This window comes from Paramisgurnus dabryanus, chromosome 2, assembly GCF_030506205.2.
Source record: "Paramisgurnus dabryanus chromosome 2, PD_genome_1.1, whole genome shotgun sequence".
Classification (NCBI taxonomy): Eukaryota; Metazoa; Chordata; class Actinopteri; order Cypriniformes; family Cobitidae; genus Paramisgurnus; species Paramisgurnus dabryanus.
Genome location: NC_133338.1, coordinates 32,259,588 through 32,283,133, shown reverse-complemented (window position 1 = coordinate 32,283,133; position 23,546 = coordinate 32,259,588). Strand labels below are relative to the sequence as shown.

Sequence of the window (23,546 nt, the reverse complement as noted above, 5' to 3'; positions counted from 1 at the left end):
TATGGTATGTTATTAACTGCCTGAAACGAATAACACTGGATGCTGCAAATCATTTTGACAGGTACAGTTCAATATTACACAAATATAAACATGTCTTTTAATAACAAATATGACATTTTTTTTACAAATGATTAAACTAAATAATGTATTTGTGAACGTGTTGTCTCATGTTGAAACCGAAAGTAAACGGGTTTTCCATGCAGAAGGTTTGCAATTATTAAAAATGAGCAAATATATTGTTTTAAAATAAATATTTAATGTTCCTTGCCTTACTTATAAGCCTGTGTAATAAGCGAGATAATGTACAGGCAGCCGGTTGTTATCATGAAATAAGCTCCTTTAGGGTGCACTCACATTAGGGCTAACCAAACCATGCCTTGCCCGAGGTCGCTTACGTCATTTGGATGCAACTGTTTTGAAGAAAACAGGAAGTAGCAGGCTCTTTTAACACTCAAGCTCATCATAATGTTAAGGCCCTGTTTACACAAGAACGTTCGAGGGTGAAAACATAAAAATATTTCATCAGATGCGCCTTTTGTTTACACGGCGGCTGCGTTTTTAGGGCATAAAAACGCAAAAAGGTGAAACCACCCTCCAGAGTGAATGTTAAAAATGCTCTACCGGCGCGTTCCCGGTAAAAACGCAAAAGTCTGCTCACGGTGGCTCTCGTCGTGTACGCGTTTACATCACAGGCATGTGCCAGTTCAGGAAAATAACAACAAACATGTCCGATTATTTCCATATGTTGAACCTTCAAGTTGCCATAGCAGCTCTGATAAATATACAAGAGTCAACTAAAAATGCCACTTTTGCATTTTCTCTTCAGATCGTTTCTGTGTAAACGTAAGCTAAGTCTATTTTTTTTATTCTGAGTCATTTGGTACGCGATTGCACAATGCAACCTCATCATATTGCTTAAATAATCTGTTGCGTGTGCAGCTCAGACATTTGTAACCCTACTGTGCGGGTGTTCAGGTTTTTACGAAGGCAGATGAAGGTGAGTGGTCGCACAATAGACGTCTTTTGATCTGTGATCACACTGCGCGTTCTGCACCTGAACCTAAGTGAACGTCCTCAAGCCCCTCTGCAAGCCGGCCAGGGTGCGATTGTACCAGGCGTGGTTTGGTTAGAGTGATCACACTAGTCAAACGAACCAGGCTTTGGGGGTCAATTGAATCCGGGCACGTAATGTAAGTGATCACGCTGTCAGGGCTTATTTCTGCAATAACAACCTGCTGCCTATACATTATCCTTATTTATGGAACCAAAAATCAAGAAAAATTACCTCTTATAAACCTGTAATAACTAGGGGTGGGATGGTACATTTATTTGTTTCGAACCGAATTGTTACGGGGGCCACGGTTCGGTGCATGAATTTAAACGGAGAATACACGGTATGAAAATAAAAAAACTTGCGTGCAAAATAATGAATGTAATGTGGAACTACTGTTGGATACGCGGGTTCTTTAGGGACAGCTAATCTGTAGCCCTGCTTTAGCTCTGAAGCTATGAATGGCACCGATGCAGCCGAGCTCCGCATATGTATGCACTCTATCAGAGCCCGTCTACATTCTCTGGAACTCTGCAGTTTTTGTCAGGTTGACGGTCCAGTGAGTGAGTCAGAGTTAGCAGCGACAGCAAGTATGGTTTTCCAGTCAGTTACAGTAGTACAGGCAAGGGAGTGGTGGTAAAGACGAGGACTGTGTGTCAACGTAGTTCATCAGTTGTTGGGTAACTTATGTGAGGGGAAATAAATCAAATCAGGGCTCTCAAGTCTCACGCATTCACCATGAGACACACACATTTCAGTCAGTTCACACCCCACACCTTGTATTTCTCACGCTGAGAAGTAGGAGATAAATTGTCCTGCTATATACAATAAATGGACAAAGTGCAGGCATACGCAAGGCAGTTCTGTTGAGTTATGTTGCTTTTTTTAAGTGTGCTCAACTTTACGTAGCGTCAGAGTACCGCGAGAAATCTTGCAAAGGAGGCTGATTTGATTCAAATCGCTCTCGCGTTATGCTGATGTCATCCACTTGTCGTCCACACCTATTAATTCATCCAACAAGCCTATATATTTTTTTAGAACATTAATATGAAATATGCTAAAATGTAATTTAAAAATGTATTTAGGTAACACTTGTAATACATTTGAACCCATCTCTGTATGAAAGATGAGTACAAGTTTACTTCAAGTGGTATACATTTTTGTAATACGAGACAGTATGTTAAATGCATTTCAGCTCATATTCATGACATCTCAAAATAACACCGATAAGAACACCTATGTTTTTAAGACTATCTTAAGTACTAAAAAATATTTGCCTTCTGCATTTTTGTTTTGCTTTTCCCTCAATTGTACCGAACCGTGATGCCTGAACCAAGGTACGAACCGAACCGTGTCTTCTGTGTACCGTTTCACCCCCAGTAATAACCATATAGTTTTGAATAGACTTTTTTCATGTTGAGGCTTTTTATTACAAAAAAATCCACTCTTTACATGTTGAATGGAAACACAATGGTGCTTTTCTTCTCTCAGTTCCTTTTCTCTGGTCTCATTGTCTGTTCTCAACAGATGACCCGACTATTCAAATTGATATCAAATGCCTTGTCTGAATTCAAATTCTAAATGTAAATGGTAATTGTAAATGTAAACAATGAATGTAAATTCATCATTAATTTACATAACAGGTGAAATGTGTGTTCACCCATCAATTACAAAAAAATTATTAAAAAATAGTTTTCAATAGTTACATTTGATTCCTGTCAGAAAAGAAACATGATAACAGCATATCGAATTATTAAACAGTTAAACAGCAGGTGTATTGGCTTTTATCAGAGCACAGAAGCTACTAAAAGATAGCAAACATGAAATAAGAGACAGACCTATCAAAACAACAAGATATTACTGTTTATTATCAGGGTAGCATTGATCCTGCTTGTAATGTGACAGACGAAAATATATTCTATGTGATGTCAATATTTACTTTTAAAAAATATGGTAAAAACTGAAAAGAAATGGTGCCCAAATTGTACAGTTGCCTAAATGTAAATATATAAATGTTACAGATATTTTAAATCATCAACCAAGTAACTCAGAATTTATTGACAGCAATATTTTTTTTCAAGTAACATCATTTAGAGAGTGGCAGCGCTGTACTTCAGATGAGTCGGTATAGAGAAGTGATGGTTTGGGCCGGAGGGAAGATAAAGCACATCCAAGGACAATACAACCCGGTCCCTACAGCAGCAGGACATTTCCTCCCACAAACCTCTGATCTGAGATCAGGCCTGATCACACCTTTAAACATGAGACAGTGCCGCTCGACGGCATCCATGCATTAACCACCGGGGGGGAAGAAAACCAAACATACATGAAACTAATGGCTGAAGAGGGCAGGCGTATGTGTGTGCGCATAGGCTGCATTTCAGACGGCTCCTGTGGCTTTATCCTGGACTGGTAATTAAGCGTACAATCTTACACACTGTAAACAGACACATAGACCAAATCACTGCATGCAACCAAGCGCAGATCCGCATGCAAACAGAAAGAAGATTGGACAGATTGGAAGTGCTGGAGGGGGTAACATTCTGTACTAAAGAGCTACTTCTAATTGGTTTGGGTTAATTGGTATTTTTACTGCAATCACAAGAGAGAGGGACACCATGCTTACACACCTTCCCTCAACATATTACTAAAACGGCTAAAGGTCATTGAAGCTTACATTTATTCCCTCCTGAATACTTGTTCGAAAAATTAAGAAGTTCCAGCCTTTCACTAAAACATGAATGCACTAATTGATAAATTGAAAATATTTACTACAAAAGAAGAGAAAACACTTATTAGAACAGAAAGCAAAGAGGAAATAATCAGAAATGAAAGATGTAATAACTCACTCAGCTTTGATTTATCACTATTAAAAAACTCTCAGTATTATTATAATCACTGTTCAAATGGTTAATCTCTTCATCCTGTCTCTTTTTGTTCTAGTGGATGGATATGTCAGTATGTCGGTTTTCCAAGAAAAGCACAGCTCTCCTTACTAAAAATACAGCACAGGGCACACGGAGCATTAGCAGCATCTCTGTGATGTTAAGAAATGTTAAGTTGAGTTTCAGCACTGTGGGACACAGAGGAAGTGCCACCTGTTCTCCAGATATGACGGATTCGTCGACTGTTTAAAATAAAGGGGGTGAAAAGAATGAAAGGGTTTACTGTCTTCCTGTGGCACAACTTCAGAAGACTGGGTGTATTATTAGCTTCTAATGTAGAGCAGCCAGTGCTCCGTCTAAAAACCATCGAGTTGCCAGATGTCTCCGTAGCGATAAAGGATGTGCGCTGAAGAAGTCCGGGTATCAACGGGTGATCAGCGAAAAAATCGGCTAGCTGACAGGTGAGATTAGGGTGAGTTCACTGCACCCGCTTACAAACAACACAGACACAGATGCATCACTTCAGTCATCAATTAGACACATGCATCCAAAAATGATTTTCCTCTCATCAGCGTCCATTATCCAATCAAATCTTTTCTAATCGCACTTATAATTATACAAAGCACTGTTGAACTGATATTGACTTGTGCTTTAGTGTGCATCTTAACAACACCCAAGCTTAGAGGTCTGTTTTGAGACGGGTGTTTGCGCATGCGAGTGTTTTGATGTGTAGGTCATTACGCTTTCACTGGCCCTTTGTTTGGCTGTGTGAAAAATCGTTTAGAAAGGGCAGTCTGGATTGAGACGCCATGTTTATGTTGCAATCAGATCTGAGCAATGAGACACAGGAGGGAAGCTTGCTGTGTGTGCTATTTATTCACTGATTCCCTCACTCTCTATTCTCAAGAGTGCTCAAACAAACAGCACACACACATCTATACATACTCTGGTAGTCCAATACAAAATCTCCCAATATAGATATGCCCATTAGTGGTCCATGTCTATGTGAGATTGGCTCTGAAACAGAAATAGAAAACATTATTGCAGGCTTCGGCAGCAATGCTGAAACACGAGAGCAACATGACAATCCTATTAAAACTAACAAAAATATTTCTATTAAGTATTAATAATTAATTTCCTAAAGCATGTTATATTACATTTTTTTTATAAATATTTAAATGGACTTTATTAAAATTATTCATTCTATGACAATAAGCAGTCTTAATGTGTAAACAAACAAGTAGTTTTCTTGCACTAACATCTAATTTTCTCACAATACTGTCATACCGGGACATAGATGACACAAAACACACACAACTACGAGACGGCAGAGTGTAAATAGAGGGGTGTGCCCGTCTCTCTCTTAAGGTAAGGGTCTGCTCTGTATCCAAGTCAAAGTAGTGAACTTGGCACGGCCATAACTTCGGATGCCCCCTTCATCAGAGCGGCCACTGGACTCATGCCATAACTCATCTGCACTCTTACGTGCGCGCTCACACACACACACACACACACACACACACACACACACACACACACACACACACACACACACACACACACACACACACAACAAGTAACCACTGGGTCCAACCATAACTCACATACACCCTCAGAGGTCTTTAGATCCCTCTCAGAGGTCATAAACCACCTTCTCCCCTCTCACATACACACTCTCACATACAGAGGTATGTGGGGGTTCTAGTTTGAGGTCAGGTGATGGAGCTCTAAGGGTGATATACTGACACCCAGTCTCTCTAACTGGGGTAATGAGTCACAGAGTATGAAACAGAGCCCAACTTGTTATTTTTTCATTTTGACAAGAAAAACTGCTCTCAGACGTCAGGTGATATTTATGAGTATCAGCAGTCAAGCAGAGGTTATGGACACAAAACACAAACGCTGACCCTTGACACTGCCTAAAGAGACTGCAACAGTATGAAGTATGCATCTTTTTTCATGAAACATGTCAAATATTTTTAGGTGGGTTTTAGAAGTAATTTTATGCACATGAATCTGCACAATACTCGTTTTAGGACACACATTGCACATAACATAACATGCACAACCATCACCACAAAACAAGAACAATAAATATCATATATCTATGTTGTAGATTTATCATACTTAGCACCATATGTTACGAAGTCTGTGAAAATCTAGCGAAAGCCATTTTTAGTGATTTACTGTTTTTTTTACATAAAACCATCCTACATAATGTAAAAAAAATTGTGAAAATATAACCTTGTTACCTTTAATATTGATTAAGGCCATGTCAAATATGTGAAATCAGTGATTAAATTAGATTGTAATGCTTAAAGGAATAGTCTACTCATTTTCAATATTAAACTATGTTATTACCTTAACTAAGAAGAGTTGATACATCCCTCATATATAATCTGTGTGCGTGCACGTAAGCGCACGTCGAAGTACTCCCATAAGTGCTATTACGCCATACAATATAGTTCCTCTTTTAAATCCGCTTAGAAAAGCGCTACGTTTTATTTTGTACCACCAAACTTGCTTGTAGAACTACTCTTCTTAAATAAGAAAAACGTTGATGTGTTAGGTCACTTCTCACTTTATCTCTGTTTGATACCATTGAATGAATGGGGCTAAGCTAAATGCTATCGAAGTGTCGCAGCGCGCTTCAGCGCTTACGTGCACGCACACAGATGACAGAGGGATGTATCAACAATTCTTAGTTAAGGTAATAACATAGTTTAATATTGAAAATGAGTAGACTATTCCTTTAATTTTGATTTAATCTCATAATCTCATAATTAGATTATGAAAAAATTTAGACTTTAGCCTTAAAGGATTAGTCAATTTTCTTAAAAAAAAAAAAAAACATTCAGATAATTTACTCACCACTATGTCATCCAAAATGTCGATGTCTTTCTTTGTTCCGTCGAGAAGAAATTATGTTTTTTGAGAAAAACATTCTAGGATTTTTCTAATTTTAATGGACTTTATTGGACCCCAACACTTAACCGTTTTAATGCAGATTAAAATTGCAGTTTCAAAGGACTCTAAACAATCTCAAACGAGGCTTAAGGGTCTTATCTAGTGAAACGATTGTCATTTTTGGCAAGAAAAATAAAAAATGTGCACTTTTAAACCACAACTTCTCGTCTTTCTCCGGCTGTGTGACGAGCCAGGGCCACCTCACGTAATTGCGTAATGACTTCGAAAGGTCACGTGTTACATATATGAAACGCACATTTGCGGACTATTTTAAACAATAAACTGCCACAAAGACATTAATTAGTATCATTCGACATACAACAACGTCGGAACTGTCCTCTTTCTCCACACTTGAAAACACTGGGGCGTAGTTTCGCATACGTCATCCGTGACCTCTTGACGTGATGACGTATTACGCAAGGTTGCGCTGGCGCATCACACGAACGGAGGAAGAAGAGAAATTGTGGTTTAAAAATGTATATTTTTTTTATTTTTCTTGCCGAAAATGACAATCGTTTTACTAGATAAAACTCCTATGCCTCGTTTGGGATCATTTAGAGTCATTTGAAACTGCAATTTTAAACTGCATTAAAACCGTTAAGTTTTGGGTTCCATTAAAGTCCATTAAAATGAGAAAAATCCTGGAATGTTTTCCTCAAAAAACTAAATTTCTTCTGGACTGAACAAAGAAAGACATCAACATTTTGGATGACATGGTGGTGAGTAAATTATCTGGATTTTTTTAAAGAAAATGGACTAATCCTTAAACTTCACAGACAAGGTCACATATTACATATATGCTGTTCACACCTTTGTGTACTTATGTGCATGCGTTACATCATATCTCATTCCATCTGAACAACCAATCAGTTAGCTGCAGATATTTCACATATGCATGTGTTTGTGTGTGTGTGTGTGTGTGTGTGTGTGTGTGTGTGTGTGTGTGTGTATGTGTGTTTGTGTGTGTTTGTGTTTGCACAGAACTATTGAGCAGGTGGTGCAGGTAATGGAAACTGAAGGAAAGTGCTGTACAGTTGAGTAAACATGCAGATTCACTCAGTAATAGAGTCTTACACACACACACACACACACACACACACACACACACACACACACACACACACACACAGCTTCATGCATGCACACACACAAACATGCAGACTGTTACTGGGTAATGGAGTCTATCAAACTCACTCTCCTCCAGGCTCTCACACACACAGTCTGAGAATTAAATACTCATCTAGGGCTCCCAAGTGGACTGCCACAAGCTTAAATCCTGACTCTCTGTCTTAAACAGCTCTGGGACTCAGTGTGTTCTCCACAGGCAAGGAAGTGATGGAAAGAGAGAGAAAATGAATCCATTTACACAGTAATAAAAATTCATACATCTAATAAAAAATCATTGTGTGTTTACATGCAGAGCTCCAGAGGAAAGAGAAGCGACTGTCTATCGAATCCCACTGGCCAACTGACCCTTAGGTGCATATTAATGACAATCACACACTGTTGCTGTGGTTGTGTGCAGACAGCTGAGTAATTAAGGTGTAGCTTTTTTTAATAATATAAAGATTTTAGTAGGGGAAAATCTATCATCTAGATTTTAGGATTTTTGTTAATTTCACAAATGCATTTTTTAATTGTTGAATATTCCATGTAGTCTCTACATCTTTTTTAGTACTGTTAATGCATTAAAATCAAAACAAATTGTTAATTCGTTATTTACAAACAAACTGATTATGCAAATCCTGAATGAACTAAGTGGCTTCATGACAAAGCTAGGCATTGCAGGGTCACTCCAGTAATTGTACACAGAGGCATGTAAAAAGCCATTGTTGATGCATGCATATTTCATGAAGGCAAAAAATAAAATAAAAAAAACATGTTGAAATTGTGAGTGTGTCAGGAAAAAGAGACCAAACATCCAAAACCATACGCAAGAATGTGGACAGTATAGGTCACATGCAGAGAGACGTGGGTCACGCTCAAATTGTCCATCAGTCAGACAGGCAGAACTGATTTAGATGCTAAATAATGGTTTAGATATTCAAAAATTCCATATATATGCGAAAGGCTCCAGTGAACACTGAGGCAGACTGATCAAAGAACCCCTTACCACCACTAACACTCCAAAAAGCCGATTCAAAAAGCACCTTTGTGTCTGCAAAATTCTTAAATCCATACGGTAAATGTACTCAGGTAAAATACATTTATGCAATCTGTTATTAAGCGCACAGATAAAACAGTAACAGTTTACAATAAGATTGGATTTGTTAGCATTAGTTAATGTATTAGCTAACATGAACTAACATTGCAAAATACTTTTACAGCATTTATTGGCCAATATAATTGTTCATATAATGTTCATGTTAGTTTACTAATGTTAACAGTTACATTTTTTTATTTTAAAAATGTGTTAGTAAATGCTACAATTAGCATGAACTATGATTAATAAATGCTTTAAAAGTATTGTGCAATGTTAGTTCATGTTAGCTAATAGCATTAACATCATAAATGTATTTTGCATTGTTAGTTCATGTTAGATAATGCATTAACTAATGTTAACAAATTGTAAAGTGTTACCCATAACATTTACTTATATTTTAAATAATGTTGTCTAAGTGAAACTTTAAGGAAAATCAAGAAAACAGTACAAGAAAGCCACAACCAAATTTATGGCTGCTTAAGCTTGGTTGCCACAAAATGAATACATAATTCATGTTAGGTGTGTGTACGTCTCAGAGTACATGAGTCTTAAAGAGGTGTGCATTGAGACTTTCTTTGAAGATAAACAAATCAAACTGAAAGTTTAAGGATGTGAGGGCTGCAATTCCCAAAATTCCACAAACCTGTATCTGTTGTGCGTTACAAAATGCGACAGCAATGCAAACAGATCTCTTTTCTGAGAACAGTAATTCGTTTCAACATACAACCGGGGCTTGACTCAAAAAAAACAATAAATAGATTATAATGAAAAGATTATTTAAAAAACAGAAACAAAAGGACAGGAAGTCCATGTTTTGACCAGAGGCAGAGACAAAAAAAAGTCTGCACATGGAGTTTTTAAATCAAACCCATGTCCTCACACAGCCCTCTCTATTCCAGGTCTGTACACGCATGATAAAAAGAAGCAGATGATATGCGCCGCTCACCCCGTAAATACACAAATTTGATTTCTAGATGGCGTCAAGGGGCAGCTCAAGAGTTTTTAGTGGCTGCCTCGCTGCTGTTGAAGTACAATTTAATGCCAGATTTACATAAACTCTAGTTTTTTTTATACACTCACTAAACATAGCAAGCATTTGCCGAATATTTACATAAACAGTACATAGTAATCGAAGAATAGCCAGAGAAGTCCAATCCTCAGCTATGTATTTATATGACTTTAGGGGCAGTGGTGAATGAAAGTAGATCTAAAGCAGTGTGATGTCGTGTCAGTCTGATTGAGTGAGCAGTAATGTTGATGGACAACCAAAATCTTGTGATCTGACCCCAAAGACAAAGGTTTAATAATAAATATAGCCGTGTCTGGATTAAAAAGACACCACTCTGCATTTTTAATGTAAATGTGCGTCTGCGTGCTGTTAAATATGAATGATCTCCGTCTCACCTCAGGGTGAATTTGTGAGGAATGAGTGATAGTCTGTGTTTGCGCCTGTGTGCACTCTTAGCCCGAATTAGTTGACTTTACTAGAAAATTGCACGGAAACCCGTTGCACGAAATCATTTTAGTTTTTTCTCAGGGTGAAACTTAACAGGTTAAGTTTTTTTAACATAGAACATTTAGTTGGTGTAGTAGACAAATCAAGTTGACATTAGTAGTCTTTACTAAAAAGCATTAGTTCACATTATGATTTTTTAGCATATGTTTTATAAAATAACTAAGTTGAACAAAAAATAATATATTTAAAGGGAAGTTCACCCAAAAATTAAAATTCTGCCATCATTTACTAACTTTCATTATGTTACAAACCTGTATACATTTCTTTGTTATGATGAACACGAAGATATTTTGAGAAATGTTTGTAACCAAACCGTTCGTGATACCCATTTACTTCCATTGTATTCTTTGTCCTACTATGGAAGTGAATGGGATCCACAAACAGTTGGTTACAAACATTTCTCAAAATCTCTTCATTTGTGTTCATCAGAACAAAGAAATTATATGGGTTTGTAACAACATGCGAGTGAGTAAATGATCACAAAAATTTTCTTTTTGGGTGAACTATACCTTTACTTTAAAATGTCTAGTTCAGTAAACTTAAGTTTATTTAATTTATAATAATAATAATTACTCTGTCCAACATCTCCACTTAGTTGATTACATTCAATTTTTTCTATTTTTAATTGATTAATATTACTTTTTGTGTTATAAATGGTATTATAACACATAATCCTTGACTTACTATAAGTCAGTCATTGAATAAACTTTATTCTTCACAGAAATGGATACAAAAACTGAATTTTTGACATGCATTGTCAGTACTATGAAGAGAGATACAATAAAATGTGGGTGTTGATAGCGCAGTGGATAAGACACACACCTTTGGTGTGAGAGACCCAGGTTCGAATCCACTGTGATACACCATTGTGTCCCTGAGCAAGACACTTAACCCCTAATTGCGTGAACCTCTGACATATATAGCAATTGTAAGTCACTTTGGATAAAAGCGTCAGCTAAATGAATAAGTAAAATGTGCTGAACAGGATTTAGGTAGGGAAACACTGATCACCTGAACGATGACTTCCAATATTATAATTTACAACATCACTAATATATGAGCTTAAACCTGTATGACATTTTAATAACAAATGTCTAAGTATTTAAAGTTCTTATATTTTGAAAAAGAATAAATAATCAAAATATTCAGATGCAAAGGATTATGGATATTCCTTATAACATGTACTAATAATTTTAAGTTCATTTTACTTATATGTTTTAGTTAAATGAATCTTGTACACTTTAAAATTCAAGCATTCAAAAGTCCAAAACACAAAATATTAAGTGATGTTTACTTCAATGTTTAAGTAAAGACAATATTTGGGTTAAAAGTGTGCGCGCTATGGCTTAGCGTGTTCAATCAGCCACAATTTAATACGAGGGTCTCAGAAGTTCACGTGTAAGGAATGTACAGGGGCGAATCTGTAGGCTCAAGGTCCTCTAAACTCCTGACACACTCTTTAACTTTTTCAAAGAACTTTGATTCAACTTGGCTATTATAAGGGCAAGAGGGAATTTAAATCACCCATAGTGAGACAGACAGAAAGAAAGATGGTCAACTGTTACCCTACTTTATTTACGCCCTGTTACGGCCACAGGTTGGCAGGTACTGATGGTGTGTGTGCGTGTGTGTCAGGGCCGGGTCTACAGGGGGGCTGGGGGGGGCATTGCCCCCCCAGATTTTCCTTGTGCCCCCCCAAAAATGTCCAGCCAACCTTAAAATAACGGAGTCTCTTTACACAAAAAACGTCTTCATTAGGCAAGCGCTAGCGTTTACAGCTCCCGCCCACTAACGTCTGATTAGCTTATTCAAACCTTGTGGTCTTTTCAGCAGTATTTAAGTCACAGGAAAAGTACTACTGTTCTCTATGACGGTAACTAAAAAAAACGCATCTTTAAAATATATATCAAAAACAATGCAATTTAGTATTACATAAACGTAATAACCCAACACATATTAAATTAAAACTTTTTTTTATAGTAAAACATGCCCAAAATAGCACCTTATCCTTTCTTAGACTCACCTCATTATTTATTCATGCAAATACAACAGCCAATGGCAAGTCTCCAGCAGCATTTAATGTGTTTGTTTTAGACGTAGTTCTGTTTATTAAAATTAGAATATGCAGTTTGGTTGTGGCATACTATATAGTAGATATAAATGATATAAGATGGTTATACAGTAAATATACAGTATTGTAACAGCTGAGCATCGCGTGCAGTTTTAAATTCAAATTTTAGCGGTTTTGTCATCGTCATTCATCAGCTCATTCAGCTTGCGTTTGAGGAAAACTTCACACGCAAAAATCTACAGACTTTTAAGTTCAGGAGCAGCTTTCATTCCGCAAGGTCATCGTGAGGTAAAACGTTGCATTTTATAATGTTGCGTTGTATTATAATATCTAATTTGCTGTGTTATGAACAAAGCAGTGTGATTTATCTTTGGTCTCGTCGCAAATCACACTTACAGTATTTTAGGGCTTGTGCTTTTGTCTGGTGCTGTTATAGGCAAACAGGGTAACCTTTGACGAATTTGTCATGCATGTCAAATTGCTTACATGATGCAACAATATATTATTTAAAGCATTGTGCTTTGTTGTGATATTTGAGGTTGCTGCAGCAGCAATGATAGGGTCAGGAATTAATGACAATACAGCTTATCACATTGAAAATACATTATTTTACATGAAAAAAATGTTTGAGAAGTGGAAATAAAGTTCCTAACAAGTGTTTATTTAGAATAAAGGCATATGTTGGGTAGGGTAGGTATAAGAATGGCTTTAATTTATCTATAAGTAAAATAATAGATTAAATGCAGTGTAAACATTAATAAAATATAGCTATATGTACAGCTTTATATTTCTATCACCTGCTTGCCTGATTTCATTAACTTTGACTAAATGTGTCAAACTAGTGTAATCATTATAACATTATAAATCATTAATCTAATTGCATCTACTTTTAAAATGTGAACGTGCAAAATGACATATAAATTGCCTTTTATTATAAGACATGCAAAGTAATATTGGATTGAAACATCCATAATTTTAGTGTATGAATCATTTTAGTCGAGAAATGGCTGCCCACCCAAAAATCCTGACTGCCCCCCCAGTCCAGCAAGCCTAGTACCGGGCCTGGTGTGTGTTGTGAGTAGGGTACTGGGACAGGGCTGAAAGGGGCTGGAGGGGTAATGCTAGGGCTATCACATTAACCTGACTGGAGCTCCTCTAATAGGCAAGGCAGCTTAAATTGATATATCAATTTACTCCCCTCCTGTACGACTTCAAAGGCCTGCAGTCTTGTTCCTTAGCCTTTACCCAACCCACATCAATCTGCCTGTCTACACTGCATGACCACAGGACACCACCCAGCCAATCACATGACATATTCCAACAAGAACAGTTGAGGTTACCCAATCAGTAGAGAGTCAGGTGCTAAAAATGCATGCCTATTGGTTGAATTGACAGTGTTAAAAAAATTCTTGCACCTTTCTGAAAAACGTGGCAATTCAGCAAATGGTAAATGTGCTATTTATGGAGATATTTTCTTTTATATGTACACAAAAATACCAAATCTAAGTCATTCACATAATCATACATTTTTATAGCCATCATTGAGCCTTTAATCATGACCTCACAAGAGTGTAAACAGGAACAAAAAGGTTGCACATTTGTTTTGACATGCACCTATGAGCTGTATTTGTGTTAGCAAGACATTTACAACAGCTGAGATAGAAGCAGATCTTCACAGTTAGCTCCAGACTCTGTTCTTTTCCACAGAATCAAACAACTCGTCTTCCTAGCACAAGCCCTAGAGGGCCATGATGTCATATCCAGTGTGAAACCTTGCTGATGACTGACACGTGTTTCCCATGGAGACAGACACGCACACACAAATTGAACGAGTCTTTGTTATGTCTGACATCCCCTACCTTATGCTAACCTGTTTTGTCAAAACAATTCCCAGAGAAATTAGATGACACAGATTCTCAAAGATAAGAGCCAAAATCTGCCAGAACCAAACCAACACTGACAAACAACACCTGCATGAGGCTTTTACACATATCGATTTACATACTGAAACAAGTTACGTATCAGCACTTCCTTTCCTTTATTAAGCTATGATAAGAGTGAAGTGCTGATATGCTTGATTCTACACAATGAGATTATATTAAAAGCATATACAAAATGTTTTTATCTTGCAAAAATCTTCAATATTAGAATTATATAGACTAAGACTGAACCCTTTGACAGGGTGTATGACATTTGAGGAATAAGCGTTAGACCGGATAAAGAGCAGAAAGGAGCGTGTTGTCAAGTGAGGCTCTATCTAACCTACCTGATCAGAGACATAGGGAAAAATACAGCAAATATTTCAAGAAGAAAGTGAAGCGATGAAAAGGTTGAAAGAGATTGAATGTGTTGAGAGAATGTGAAAAGAGAGAGAGGGAAGAGGGTCACAAAAACAGATGAGGGCCATGAATACAGAGCAGCTGAGATGTAAGAGAATTTTACAACAGCTATTGTCTGTCACTTACCCTGTGTGTGTGTGTGTGTGTGTGTGTGTGTGTGTGTGTGTGTGTGTGTGTGTGTGTGTGTGTGTGTGTGTGTGTGTGTGTGTGTGTGTGTGTGTGTGTGTGTGTGTGTGTGATCACAATTTTTTATCATGAAGTGCTTTACTTTAACCCGAAGTAACTACCCAACACAAATATACTTCTATTTAGTTCATTCCTTTACTCTGTCTCATGCAGAAACACACATAAACAATCTCTCCCGTTCAAAAGTGCAGGCAGCATACACACAGTCGCTGGCTGCCAGGCCGTGCCCTTGCCAAAGGTTGACAATGTGTTCACACTACAAAGACTTCAATTTCCTTATTTGTTGCAAGATAATGCTCATGACAGCTACGGTACTTCAATCTTTTGATCCATCAATAGATTTTCTTTGTTTTCTGTGCATATCGGGTCACGGTTAATGACCTTTTCATTGAGGGTCTGACTTCGGCTGTAATCTGTGTGCCTGTGACAGAGTCAACATTTCCATCCAACTGTTCGATCAGCGTGAGCAGGTCCAGGGTTAACAAACACAACCGCATGCAGCGCTTAGCCCTGAATGAAATTAGCTAAGTGCTAAAACAGCTGTGGCAGGTCATTTATTCAGCAAACACATACGCAAACTAACCTCACTTTACTGTAAACGACCAAGACCACCCAAGCCAACCACAGGTTTAGACCAGATTTAGACCACACGCGGAAAAGTAAACTCCGCTTACTGCTACTCTCTCTATTCAGACTAAATGTGACCCTGCCTGTGGAAACCAGGTTAAGTCTCGATACCAAAAAATGATAAGCATCAAAGATTGATTTCAGCCATTAATTTGCAATCTTTGACATGATCTTACTAAATTAGTATTAAATGAATCAGGATTATATTTTCACAGAATGATATTTACATTGTTAGATGATTATTTTGATTGATTTAATAGAAATGGAAAAAAATCTAACGTTTTTTACTGGCAGGGTCAAAAATAAAGAACTGTTAAATAATGAAGAACACATTTTAATTTATAAAATACATTATTTGTTAGAGCAATAGTCATGATCAGTGGTTTGACAGCATAGTATGCGATCCAACTTTAAATCCTTTGCAGAACTTGTTCCTCGATTGCTGTCTCCACTCCACTTGTCCTAAAAGTAGCAAGAATGCCCCCAAAACAAAAATATATATTTATTGGGGCTGTACATTTTGTAAACCACTCATGTTGCTTTTAAACTCTTCTTTCAAAACTTTAATTTTGTGTTGTCAGATATACAATACAAATACAATCAAACGCTTGCTTGATAAATCCTGTCAGTACTCTGATCTACGCGCTGCTTGGCACAGTTGAAAATGATGGTCTAGCACTTGCATTGTCCTCAATGACTTTAGTAAAAAGGCAACATGCTCTGGATCCTCTTTTCTTCTTCCTCCTATTCTCTGTCTTTTTATCGTTTGTTGGTGAAGAGCAGAAATAAGGAATGGTACGGTCACTGATTTGCCACAAAAGGTGCCCACGGGGGTTGACAGGGGGCACAGTTTGTGGGTGAGGTGTCGGGCTGGGATAGTGCCAACTCTGTGTCTTTAAAACCATAGCTGTTGTGCTACGCTAGGCTACGGGCCAGTGAGTAATCTTCACACAACAACCGTCAGGAGGAATTCTGGGTAACACACAAAAAGAGCAAGTCTGTGAAGAGAGGAAGTGAGACGATGAGAGGCTCTGTGTGTTGGCGAGGTCCTGTTTGTCTCTCTCTCAATCTCTTTCTTAATTTATGGTAAAGTTTTTTAACACTGTTCCTTGACAAACTAACAGTAACATTATATCATTTAATGATGTGTGCTTTACAGAACAAGAGTCACAGCTCAGAGGTCTACTTTCCTTCTCTTTCTCTGTCTCTCTGCCTCTCTTTCTCACGGTGCTCCTCTGTCGGTTGGAAGCCCAGAGCAGGGCTGCTGCGGCGAAGCTCCCGTTACACGCTGCCTCAGCCTCCCTGTCATCTCTGCTAGGCCCAATGCACCCTGGGAAATTAAATAACCCCATGTCTCAGTTTCTCCCGTGCCACAATTAGCATATTTTTTGTACAATGGGTGATGGTGTCTGGGATATAAAAGGACAGTCATTTAACTGTAGTTTCTCTGTTAACTTTTTTTACGAGGAGGCAATCCTGTTGTATCTATATTACAAAAGCTGTAAAAATAACTTTTACAAACCTAATAAGAATTACATGCAAGCCTTTTTTACACCAAACGACAAAACAACCACAAGCATTGAAGCCCAAAGGTTTTGAAAGAACTGTTCGGCCTTGTCACATGCTTTAGCTCATTATATGAAGTAGTACCCAAATATTGAAAAAAATAATCTTTTATAACTTAATCTCATATCCAAATCTTGTTTTAATGTAAACATCAGCAGAGTAATTGTCTCATGGTGAAATGCACTATGCGTATGACCACTAGTCACGTGACACCCAACAACCAATGAGATGCACAGTTATCTGTGTGCCACCATATTTGAATAATGAATTATTACATTAATACACAATGTTTCAATCAATAAATGAGCTCAACATATTAATCGCTTTCTTTCAAAAGCGTATTGTGTGGTTGTCACCATACTTATTTACCGACTGCAGTCGTTTGGATTACTTTAATGATGGATATATGTGCTATTTGGAGCTTTACCTTTTTGCACACTGTATAAGCATTTTAATGTAAGCAGATTTGTTTAGCTGTGTCCCAATTCGACCTTCTAAGAACATATTCTGAGACCGATTGCTTCACAGCAGCACAACTTAAGGCTAGTGAGGCCATCCCAAATCAAAGGATGCTTAAATGAAGCCTCAAAATGTATCATTATTTCTCCGATCTGCTAAGGATAAAACGAATGGATCCTTCACAGCCGAGGCTATCCCAAGATACATTGCACGTGTGTAATGACTGAATTTGGATATTTTAAAATAAACAATTAAAACATTTATTAAAAAAGTGTGCATTTAGCAGAAACAAGTTTCTTGTCACTGTTTTAGTATTATAAGTTATGTTTTGTATTAATAGTATCCTGTGTATGTTGCGTATATTTCTAAAGTTGATTAATTTGATATACTGTTGGTTAGTTTAATCTACATCAATGCATCATATTTTCTAAAATAAATGAATATTTTTCTGGTTCCATATTTATTACAAATACATAATTTATATAAGTCAGAAACGTCTCTGCTGTGTCCTGCTGACAGGCGCGGTGGGTGTGTACAGTAGGTGACGCAAATTATGGATCTTCCAAAGGTTAGACCGTCTTATTTCAGTTCTCTTCATGGACTTCGGTGGCTGCCACATCCAAAACCCAGTGCTCGCCTTCTGAGGTGGCGTCCTTAGAAGGTCGCAGCCCTTGAATTGGGACACAGCTTTCGTGTTCAACTGAAGAAAAGAAGTCGTATACATCTGGGATGGCATGAGGGTGACTTTTTTATATTTTGGTGAACTTCTCCATGTTAAAGTAATAAGAATTAATAGAATGATCTGACACATTTTCAAAAACACTGTCTTCACCTTAAGACAAATAACCTTATCTTCCTGCAGGGAGGAATTTTGGGCTCTGTCTGGAATCTAGGCTGTGTTGAGGAGATCTGTACTTCTTCTAGATCTAGGACCATAGGTGATAAGAGTGCAGATGTTGGCAAGAACACTCCTGGACCCACACTGTCAGAATTAGCTGCTGGGTGTAAGATGCTCATTGTCCATTACTCCAGTTCAAAACCATCTTTAGTAGTCAGACTGCACTTTATGTCGCATTTCTTCTCTTGAAAAAAACTGTCTGTGAAGCACTGCAGCTTCTGACAACATATATGTGGCTTAGCTAATGTCGCCATGAATCTTGAGTTATTTTTCCCCTGGAATAGGGATCCAATCACAGAACGGGGAGAGCGCAAGACGATGACGACGTCTATGCGACACACCAAAGCAGTTTTGTTTATCCAACACGTGAGCAGATGCGAAGTTACTTTTCGATGCAGCCTTAGATAGTGTTGTAAGTAGTTTTGAACGCAAGTTTATTTTTTTAAAAAGAGCAACTTTTGTCGTTAAACTATTTCATATCCAAGAAGGATGTTTGGATATGGCAAGACGTGATAGCCAAAGTTTTATATGACCAACCTGCTAGGCATCGTCGTTGAGGAAGTCCATTTAACTTTTAAATGGTAAGTGGTATTTATTAATATCATATTGTCATTATGCCTGTAGCCTACCTACTTTGGTTGTCACAGTGCCACTAATAGGGCTGGGCGATTAATCGAAATCGAACCGCAATCGCGATGTGCAACGTTGCGATTTGCAAATCGCGAAAGGATGCGATATGATGCGATTTGAGAAATATGCAGAGAGGCTTTGTGACAGTCTAACCAATTGAGCGAGCGCAAGTATGGCTGTGCTTTCTCCGTGAGAGGCACGTCAACCAAAACAGCGCTTCTCCTAAACTGACGAGGGGTTTCAATTTAAAGCATGCGCGCAGCCCGTGTCTCTCAATGCTTGTTAAATACTCGCGCCCGTTTCCCTATTGCAAGACTTTGCGCGTGCGTCTTCCACAACAGACAAGGTGTTTAAACTTGACGCACACGCACAGCCTGTGTCTCTATGCTTATTAAATACTCCCGCCTGTCTCCGCAAGTCCGCATCGCAAGACTTTTCGTGCGCGTCTTCCACAACAGACAAGCTGTTTAAACTTGACGCACATGCACAGCCTGTGTCTCTATGCTTATTAAATACTCACGCCTGTCTCCGCAAGTCCGCATCGCAAGACTTCACGCCCGCGTCTCTCAAAACGGATGATGCGTTTTACACACACACACGCCCAACAATGCTTACAAGCCTGGCTCCTTATTTAAAACAAACTAATACCATTTAACTGGGTTGCTAATGTCACTTGAATGAAATGACATGACATTGAACGCATTTGGATTTTATATTCATTTTAAAAATCCCAAATGTAGCTTTTTAATATTTTGATAGTTATGAAGTTGAGTATTACAGTTCTTTGTTTTCAAAAACAAACAAACATGCATTCAAATCTTTTCAGTAAAACTCAGTCACCCATTTAAATATTTTAAATTGTTGTTAAAGTTGCAGCTATAATGAACCCACTTATTTAAATACTGTGTCAGTGTTAGTCCAAGCTAAAGATCATTTTACATTTCATACAATAAGAAGTGTTAATTATATTCTTAATTTCTTTGTTTTTGTTTCCTTATTTTCACAAAAAAAAAAAAACATAAGAATACAGTTAAATCACCAGACCCATAAGCAGTATCAGTAAGATCTAACCATCTAAAGAGGCAGATGCACATTGCATCTGCTACAAAATTTAATCGCAAATCGAATCGCAATCGCAATTCCTGGCAGAAAAAGCGCAATTAGATTTTTTCCCTAAATCGCACAGCCCTAGCCACTAAGTTGTGCTGCTTTTCAATATCAATATACAGCTACAGATTTAGTTGCATAGCTTTCAGCTGTGTCCACACTTACCCAATAAAAACTGTTGACACTTGAATTGATGTCTCTCTACATACGTCATCTGGTATAATTGAAACGATTGGCTATGACCTACGTACAGACGCATTTGATAGACATTCGTAGCGCCCAATAAACGGCTCTGGGCATTCATAAACCACGCCTCAAATACGAGAAAATTAGCATGTGGTTCCCAGACCACGTCTCATTCTCTATGAGACTGGTCTAGTGTTTAACAGCATGTTCAGTTATATATATATATATATATATATATATATATATATATATATATAATTCAAAATCTTTTCAAGAATAAAACAAAGCTAGTGTGAGCACTTTCTCTATTCTCAAAGGAATAAATAAAGATAAAAACTCAAAAGCAAATGGTGAATAAAAATTAAATGACATGACTAATGTGGAAATCACAGTTGACCAGATTTACTCTTTCACACATGCCCTGTATCCACTCCACATGGCATATGTCCACACACACACAGTAAAGTAGCAGGCAGGCATTTAGACAGCATGGTGTAAGAGCTCGGTTGGACTGCCACACTCAGTCCAAACCAAATGAGACCATGCTGCTTCAAACAAGCCCAGCAGTCTCCAAGGATTCCACACTGATTCTCCACAGCAGATCATTAAAGTCTTGTATTTTCCCTTTCCTCTCTCTTTCTTTCTCACACTGCCTTCTATTGCTCCCAACCACTTCGGTACAGAAAAAATTAGATAAAGACCAAATAAAGTTAACGTTTGAATAAACAAAGGCTTTTCTCTTGTTTTTTTCCTTAGTCCATTTTCCTGCCCTCTTTATTCGTCTTCTACGGCCCATGGGTTCCTTAAGCTGTGTGTAGAATCTCATTGGTCGTTTCCAGACTTGCTACAGTGGGCGCAAGTTCTCAGTTTAATTGGAAACTTAAATACTTTGGGTAATGCACGGCCCCTGGGAGCCCTGGCTGCCATATCCTTTACAGACACACACACACACACAGAGCAGACAGGGTGTCTCTCTCCTCCACGCAGGACCTCCAAACCCTCAACCCCCCCAACTACAGCTGTCCCCAACGACAGCCCAGGCCCTTCATTATCAAAATAGAAATTTGTGTCCTAAGTGCAGCAACATTGCTAATGCTAAATATCCAAGTCCCCCAGGAGCTAATTACGCCTGAGTACTGGCAACACGGATTCCATTTTTTCACCTCCAATAACAACTGTAAAAGCAATCTGAGCATTTTTCAATTAATTAAACACATAGTCTCCCAGTAACCTCTTGTCATTTTGCCCTCCAGGACCAAAGCTAATTTGTGTAAAATAAAATGCGAGAGCATGAGAAAGAGCAAGAAAAAGAAAGCAGCGGATGGGTGTTTTGAGTCAATTTTTGCTGCCGTTAAAGAATTAAATGAGGAGACTTCAAATTTCGTAATGAGGACAGACGCACTACTTTTTGAAAAAGCATTTCAGAATGCTAAAAGTTTTAAGTAGTATGTTAGATTGGTCTAGGTCTAACCACAGGCAATATGATCCCTTTAGTTAGTCTAAGGAGCACATTAGAGTAAATTAACCCATTATGTGTTTCACTAAAATGAAAAATGTTGAGATACTGTACACGAATCTAAAGTTCTGCTTTTACAAGACCTGTTTATAGAGCAGCTCTCATTGTAAAAGAATAATAATGTGTGTGGGGAATAAGTGTGGGCGTGAATACATCATTTCAAATATTTTCTGTCACAGTTGATGAGTGGTGCACAAAGAAACTACACTTACCTAGACACTGACATAAGACACACACACAGAACCCTGCCAAACATTCTCATTATAGTCTCTTAGAGGCTGCTGTCAGTGAGTCAGATCAGAGAGAATGCGTGAAATCTCGCTAATGGGCATTACAGCATTATGGGCTTTTCTTCGTCCTTTCTCTGGTTCTTTTTCCCTTCCTCCCTCTCCATCAGGACCTGTGTGAGATAAAGAAAACAGACACAAAAGAAACACAGAGAAAGAAAGGTAAGGAAAATGAGCATTCAGTGAATATTTACAACAGGAAATTCAGTCTATGAAAACACTAGACGTTTCATGTGGAAAGGCATCCCTGCCAACCACCTCAATCTCTTTCTTTCTCGTCAAAAAAAAAAAAACGACGCCGGGTGCTGTCTAGCTTCACTTTCAAACCATTGTTTAAATGGACTCCCTCAAGGACGGAAGCGCAGCCTTCACCTCTGCACACCTCTACTGTCTCCCGCATGGACGGCCCTCTTAACTTTCCCTCCTTCCCCCCGACTCAAAATATTCAGACTCCGGCTCTGCTTCTGAACCCTCGTGGATCCTCCCAGCGACGGCACACGGAGGTACGTGATTGTGGATGCAATGTTAGGCTATGAGAACCAAGGCTTCAGCTACGTTACACAGTAATGGGCGGCTCACTCCTGATGTTGTCTAAAGAGCCACATATCTGCAGAAAGAGAAATATGTCAGCACCTTTTTCATTGCTAAAAAACAACGTTACTTTGTGTATTTGGTATAATACAATGGGCTCTATTTTAACGATCTGAAACGCAAGTGCGAAGCGCAACGCGCAAGTGAGTTTGTGGGCGGATCTTGGGCGCTGTTGCTATTTTCCCGGCGTGAGAAATAACTCTTGCGCCGGGCGCAAATCAATAAGGGGTTGGTCTGAAGTAGGTTCATTATTCATAGGTGTGGTTTGGGCGTAACGTCAAATAAACCAATCAGAACGCTAGCCAACATTCCCTTTAAACGCAAGGGCGCAAGTTCCATGGCGGGTTGCTATTATTATGACGGATTTACCAGGCGCACGCCAGGAGCGGTTCACAGCCGAGGAGACCGACGTCCTTGTACGGGGGAATCCCACGCTTGCCAGCATAAATCAGACACGCCGT

At 38.3% G+C, this 23,546-nt stretch overlaps 1 long non-coding RNA gene across 2 annotated transcripts in view; it reads right to left on the bottom strand.

The window, feature by feature from the left end:
* LOC135749217 (uncharacterized) overlaps positions 1 to 23,546 on the bottom strand; it is a 95,690-nt gene that overhangs the window by 63,400 nt on the left and 8,744 nt on the right. Inside the window, exons 3-4 of one of the 2 annotated variants that reach the window (XR_010532313.1) lie at positions 22,420 to 22,607; positions 2,360 to 4,953 (exon numbers count right to left, since the gene is read on the bottom strand). This is a non-coding gene — a long non-coding RNA (uncharacterized lncRNA). Of the gene's footprint in view, positions 1 to 2,359; positions 4,954 to 22,419; positions 22,608 to 23,546 lie in introns of those variants that run through there. The other variant, XR_010532314.1, reaches the window with a different exon arrangement.